This window comes from Myotis myotis, unplaced genomic scaffold (assembly GCF_014108235.1).
Source record: "Myotis myotis isolate mMyoMyo1 unplaced genomic scaffold, mMyoMyo1.p scaffold_m19_p_2, whole genome shotgun sequence".
NCBI classification, from domain to species: Eukaryota; Metazoa; Chordata; class Mammalia; order Chiroptera; family Vespertilionidae; genus Myotis; species Myotis myotis.
This window is the reverse complement of record NW_023416324.1, coordinates 174122878-174128877: the sequence shown is the minus strand read 5'-3', so window position 1 is coordinate 174128877 and position 6000 is coordinate 174122878. Positions and strand designations below refer to the sequence as shown.

Genomic DNA, 6000 nt, shown 5'->3' with positions numbered 1-6000 from the left:
TCAATTGCCTTTCTGGCATCGCTGAAGATAGTAGGTTCATTTTCTTAAAGACTAAATTCATTCACATAGGGCTGGAAGAGGGTTCCTCTTAGATCAGGGGCTGCTATTTATTGGTCTGCACTCCTCCTCTGATTATTTCCATCCTCCCATTCCCAAAGATGTAAATCACCTGGTAACTCCATGGGCTGAGACGGTGTGTTTCTGGCCCTTTAAATGAGGGCGTGGCGTAGAGGAGGGGACCGCCCAGGAGAGGGTACTGGAGGAAAGCGGAAGCGTGGCCAGCAGGGATAGGAGGCACTGCGCGTGCGTGAGGCTAGGGCAGGGGGCGGGGTCTCGTGGCCGGGGGTCCTGGGCTGGAAAGGCTACGGGCGCAGGTAAAGTGTGGGCGGCGGTGCTGGGAGGGGCTGGACCCCGGGCGGGGAGAGAACGTGTCGGCTCCCTGAGCTGCCGCCCTTTTCCCCGCGCGACAGCTGCGCGGCCTTGGGGTGGCTGAAGGAGCGGCCCCTGACCGGCTCACTGGACTGGGGCCCACCGGCCGGGCGGGGTTGACACCGGGGAGGAAGGGTGTGCCCTTCGTTTGGCCTGGGACTGGGTCGGGCAGTTTCCACTTGTTGGTTGCGAAGGAATGGGAGACGGAGAGACAGGTGCACCCGCTCCCCCAGACTGTGAGAGTAGGAGGCCGGTGATTACACGCCTCCCCGGGGACGGAACAGGTGTGCAGCCGCCTGTGGGGCCTGGGGCACAGGCGTGGGCTCCTCCATCCCTCGAGGACTGGGATGAGTGTGCTCCCCAGGTGTGAGGCTGGGGCTTGGGTGGGGTGTCCACCTCTTAGGCTTGATACGCACTCCGGGAGGCTGGTTCTGGTTCCAGCCTCTCTGCCTGCAAGGTGTGCCCCAGAGGGAGGGCAGCCAGGGGAGCGGTGGGTCTCTAGCGTTTGAGGCCACTCCTGCGTCCTGGTTAGTTTTCTCAAGGAGGTACCTGGGGAAGGAGGGAAACAGTGGCCTAAAGGGTGGGATGGAGGAATACCAGCGAGAGAGGCTCCCTGGCATGGGTAATCAGGAGCACCTGGAGCCTTCTCCAAATAGGCCCGCATCCTCCACACCCTCCCAATCCTAGAATGGACGGGAAGGCTTGTGTCCCTCTGCATTGCCCACCCTCTACCATACCCTCCTGACACCCTCTCTCCCCCCGCAATGTACCCCTACAAAAACCAAAAACCCAAGCCGAACAAACATGGATGTTAATTTGTGGCATCAGCTCTACTACAGATATCTGTGATGGTCAGACAATTGCATGTCAGGTGTGTGTGTTTGAAGTCTATTTAATACAAATGGGGATGGAGGATCTACATATGTTTGTGTAAGATATGGGTTTGCTCGCGGTTAAATTTAAGCAAAGAATAGATAGTGAAACCTTTGGCGATAGCTGGCTTGTTCCATAGAGTGCAGAATAACGATACGTGTGCGGATGGGGAGGATTGTGGTTGAACTACTGGGCTTGATGTGTTAAAGAGACATAGTTCCATGTGCAAAAATTGTTTCCAGAGCTCTAAGAGTAATATGTTGATTATCCTTTATATATCCCCTTTGTGCCTGGATGGATGTTTTATGTCTTTCAGAATATTGGGACATCTTGATGATTTTTAGCTGTATCTCACTCTTTTCGTAGACATTTCAACCATTGAGATATCAAATGTCAGTTATATATGTGAATGAAAAGTAAGGCCTTTTGAACTTAATGAAGAATATTTAACTTTTGATCTTTTTATAGTTTTAGAGGTTAGATAGGTTATCTTGACGCACAGCTTCAGGTGTCATATGTGTCTATTTGTAAGATTAAACTGTTCTGTTCTTAACTGAACTTTGAATTAATGTTTGAATGATCTCCACTCTGTATAACAGCTCCCGGGTTACATCTTTCCAGTTTCCAAGCACCCAGAGTAAAGAGAAAACTCCTACCTTCAGTATTTACAAAACCACTGCTTGGCCAAATTGGACATAAGAATGTCCTCTGCCTGCTCTTCTGGCTAGGCAGATATGGTATTCGATTGGCAGCACCACCAATTACTTGGTGGGAGTGAAGGAGGGGCAGTTTTCCAGAGGGAAGGTGGTGCAGGTACTGGGATGTTTGAACCATAATCAAGTTGGTCTTTCCCTCTGCAGTTGAGCAAGAAGCCTCCTCTTGCTCTTTTAAAAAATAAAAATAAATCTCGTGTGCATCCTCCTTGACACCTTACCAAGACAACCTGAGGTGACAGTTAATTGGTAGTTAATTAAGATGAGTGGGAAGGCCACCATCTACTCAGTCTACAATTGAGTGGAATCCTACCTTCTGTGAATTTAACTTTTCACCCAGACCAGTTTAGTGAAGGAAGAAAAAATAATATATTTCAGCTTACACAAGGTTCATGTGCTTCTTAGGAGGAGTTCTCTGAGGTTGGGGTGAGTCTTTGATTGAGATTAACATAATAGTGGGGGACTTCTTAGAAGCTGGAAAGAAGTGATACTTTTTCTCTTTCATTCATTTTACTTATTGCCTCAAACACATTGATATAAAGCTGATGAATAATGTTAGGGTTTATACATAATAGCTATTTTAGACTTAGTTCTTCTTGTTTTGTATTTGTTAAATGGGATTTAGATTTTTGTTTTCTAGAATGGGGCTATTAAGAGTTGTGTCTGTGTGTTCTGCAGAAATTTAGAGAAAGCTGGCTATAGTAAGGCCATGTTACGAGCCTTAAAGACATTGAAGTCATTAAGGTCCCTGAAAATGGCTATAAGAAGTTAAAAAAAAAAAAAAAGAGTTGTGTCTGACAGTTTATAGTAGTAATTTAGCACCATACGCAGGCAGGCAGGTCTCAGGCACTCTTTTTTTTTTTTTTAAGTATATTTTATTGATTTTTTACAGAGAGGAAGGGAGAGAGATAGAGAGTTAGAAACATCGATGGGAGAGAAACATCGATCAGCTGCCTCCTGCACATCTCCCACTGGGGATGTGCCCGCAGCCCAGGTACATGCCCTTGACCGGAATCGAACCTGGGACCCCTCAGTCTGCAGGCCGACGCTCTATCCACTGAGCCAAACCGGTTTCGGCAGGTCTCAGGTACTCTTTTTTTATTTTTTATTTTATTTTTTAAAAATATATTTTATTGATTTTTTACAGAGAGGAGGGGAGAGGAATAGTTAGAAACATAGAGAAACATCGATCAGCTGCTTCCTGCACACCCCCTACTGAGGATATGCCCACAACCAAGGTACATGCCCTTGACCGGAATTGTACCTGGGACCCTTGAGTCCGCAGGCCGATGCTCTATCCACTGAGCAAAACTGGTTAGGGAGGCACTCTTTTTTTAAATCCTCACCCAAGGATATGTTTTTCATTGATTCTAGAGTGGTGGTTCTCAACCTTCCTAATGCTGCGACCCTTTAATACAGTTCCTCATATTGTGGTGACCCCCAATTTCATTGTTACAAATTGAACATAATTAAAGCATAGTGATTAATCACAAAAACAATATGTAATTATATATGTGTTTTCCGATGGTCTTAGGCGACCCCTGTGAAAGGTTCGTTTGACCCCCAAAGGGGTTGCGACTCACAGGTTGAGAACAGCTGTTCTAGAGAGAGGGAAGAGGGGGGTGGAACGAGAGAGAGAAAACATTTATGTGAGAGAGAAACAGCAAATGGTTGCCTTCCATACACACCCTGACTGGGAATTGAACCTGCAAACTGGCTATGTGCCCTGACCGGAAATCAAATCCAGGACCTTTAGGTGGTTGGGACTACATTGGCCCAGGCTCCTTCTTTAAAAATGTCATTTATTTTTTAAATTAAATTTATTTGGGTGACATTGGTTAATTACACTGTATAAATTTCAAGTGTGTAGTTTTATAATACATCATCTATATATTGCATTATGTCACCACCCAGTCTAGTCTCCCTCTGTCACCATATATTTGACCTCCTTTGCACTCTTCATTCTTCCCCCACCTCCTTTTCCCTCTGGTAACCACCCTCTGTTGTCTGTATTTCTGAATTATTTGTTTGTTGTTGCTTTCTGTTTGATATCCCACATATTATTGAAATCATACGGCTCTTGTCTTTTTCCATCTAACTTATTTTGCTTAGCACGATACTCTCAGGATCCATTCATGTTGTCACAACTGGAAGTAATTCATCCTTATGGCTGAGTAGTATTCTATTATGTATATAATAGAATCTTCTTTATCCAGTCTTTCATTGAACAACACTTAGTTTTTTTCCATATCTTGTATACCATGTATAACGCTGCATTGAACATAGGGGTCCTTATATCTTTATGGATAAACTAGAGGCCTGGTGCACAAATTCGTGCACCAGTGGGGTCCCTCGGCCTGGCCTGTGGGATTGGGCTGAATCCGGCTCTCCGACATCCCCCGAAAGGTCCTGGATTGTGAGAGGCTGCAGGCCTGGCTGAGGGATCCCAGTGGTGCATGATAGGGGCCGGGGAGGGACACAGGAGGTTGACCATCCGGGGAGGGACTGTGGGAGGGCTCCAGGGCACGCCCAGCCCATCTCGCTCAGTCCTGATCCGCCAGACCCCAGCAGCAAGCTAACCTACTGGTCAAAGCGTCTGCCCCCTGGTGGTCAGTGCATGTCATAGTGAGCAGTTGAGCAGCCTTAGCATATCATTAGCATATTACGCTTTGATTGGTCGAACTGCTGACCAGCTGACCAGACACTTAGCATATTAGGTTTTTATTATATAGGATGTTTTCAAAATGTTCAGGTAGATACACAGAAAAGAGATTGCTGGGCCATATGGTAGTTCTATTTTTAATTTTGGGGAGAAATCTTCATATTGCTTTCCATAGTGGCTGTACTAATTTATAGCAGTGTATGAGAGTTCCTTTTTCTCCACATCCTCTGCAACAGTTGTTATTTCTTGTCTTATTGATAATAGCCATTCTAACATTTGTGAGATGGTGTCTCATTGTGGTTTTGATTTGTTTTCCCTTATAGCTAGTGGAGTTGAACATCTTTCCATGTATCATTGCCCATTTGTATGTCTTTTTGGGAAAAATGTTCAGGTTCTCTGCTCATATTTTATTTTATTTTTTTAATATATTATTGATTTTTTACAGAGGGGAGAGGGATAGAGAGTTAGAAACATCGATGAGAGAAACATCGATCAGCTGCTTCCTGCACACTCCCTACTGGGGATGTGCCCACAACCAAGGTACATGCCCTTGACTGGAATCGAACCTGGGACCCTTCAGTCCACAGGCCAGCGCTCTGTTCAGTGAGCCAAACTGGTTAGTTTGATTTTTTTTGTGTGTTTTATTTTTATCATTGAGTTGTATGAATTCTTTATATATTTTGGATATTAGCCCCTTACAGGAGGTTTTCCACTTGGTTGGTTGCCTTTTTGTTTTGTTGAAGGTTTCTTTTTGTCTCTAAGCTTTTTAGTCCAACCTTTTTTTTTTTTTTGTCTTTGGAGTCAAGTTTACTAGTATAAAATCCACTCAGAGACCAAGGTCCATAAGTTTAGTACCTATCTCTTCTTCTATGTATTTTATTGTTTCAGGTCTTATATTTAAGTCTTTAATCCATTTTGAATTTATTTTTGTGTATGGTGTCAAATAGCAGTCGTTTCATTCTTTTGCATGTGGCTTTCCTATTTTTCTAAAACCAGGGGGTGGTGTGGAACATGGCGGGATGGTGGAGCAGGTGAGGGGGTGGTGCCAGGTGAAGCTGTGGGGCTGTGAGGTTGGGGGCGCAAGCTGAGGCCCGATCCCCCCAGGCCACTCCAAGGGACCCCATCTGTACACAAATTTGTGCACCAGGGCTCTAATGCAGAGGTTCTCAACCTGTGGGTCGCGACCCCTTTGGCGGTCGAACCACCCTTTCATAGGGGTCGCCTAAGACCATCCTGCATATCAGATATTTACATTACGATTCATAACAGTAGCAACATTACAGTTATGAAGTAGCAACGAAAATAATTTTATGGTTGGGTCAC

At 45.2% G+C, this 6000-nt stretch overlaps 1 protein-coding gene and 1 pseudogene across 14 annotated transcripts in view; both read left to right on the top strand.

Annotated features, from left to right (window-relative positions):
* The first annotated feature begins 300 nt into the window (after window positions 1-300).
* VPS8 (VPS8 subunit of CORVET complex) overlaps window positions 301-6000 on the top strand; it is a 267100-nt gene continuing 261400 nt past the window's right edge. For all 14 annotated transcript variants that reach the window (XM_036352529.1, XM_036352534.1, XM_036352531.1 and 11 more), the window contains exon 1: window positions 301-374. The gene's annotated coding sequence lies outside the window, so the exon portion shown is untranslated. The remainder of the gene's footprint in view (window positions 375-6000) is intronic.
* LOC118678017 lies at window positions 2660-2781 on the top strand (annotated as a pseudogene).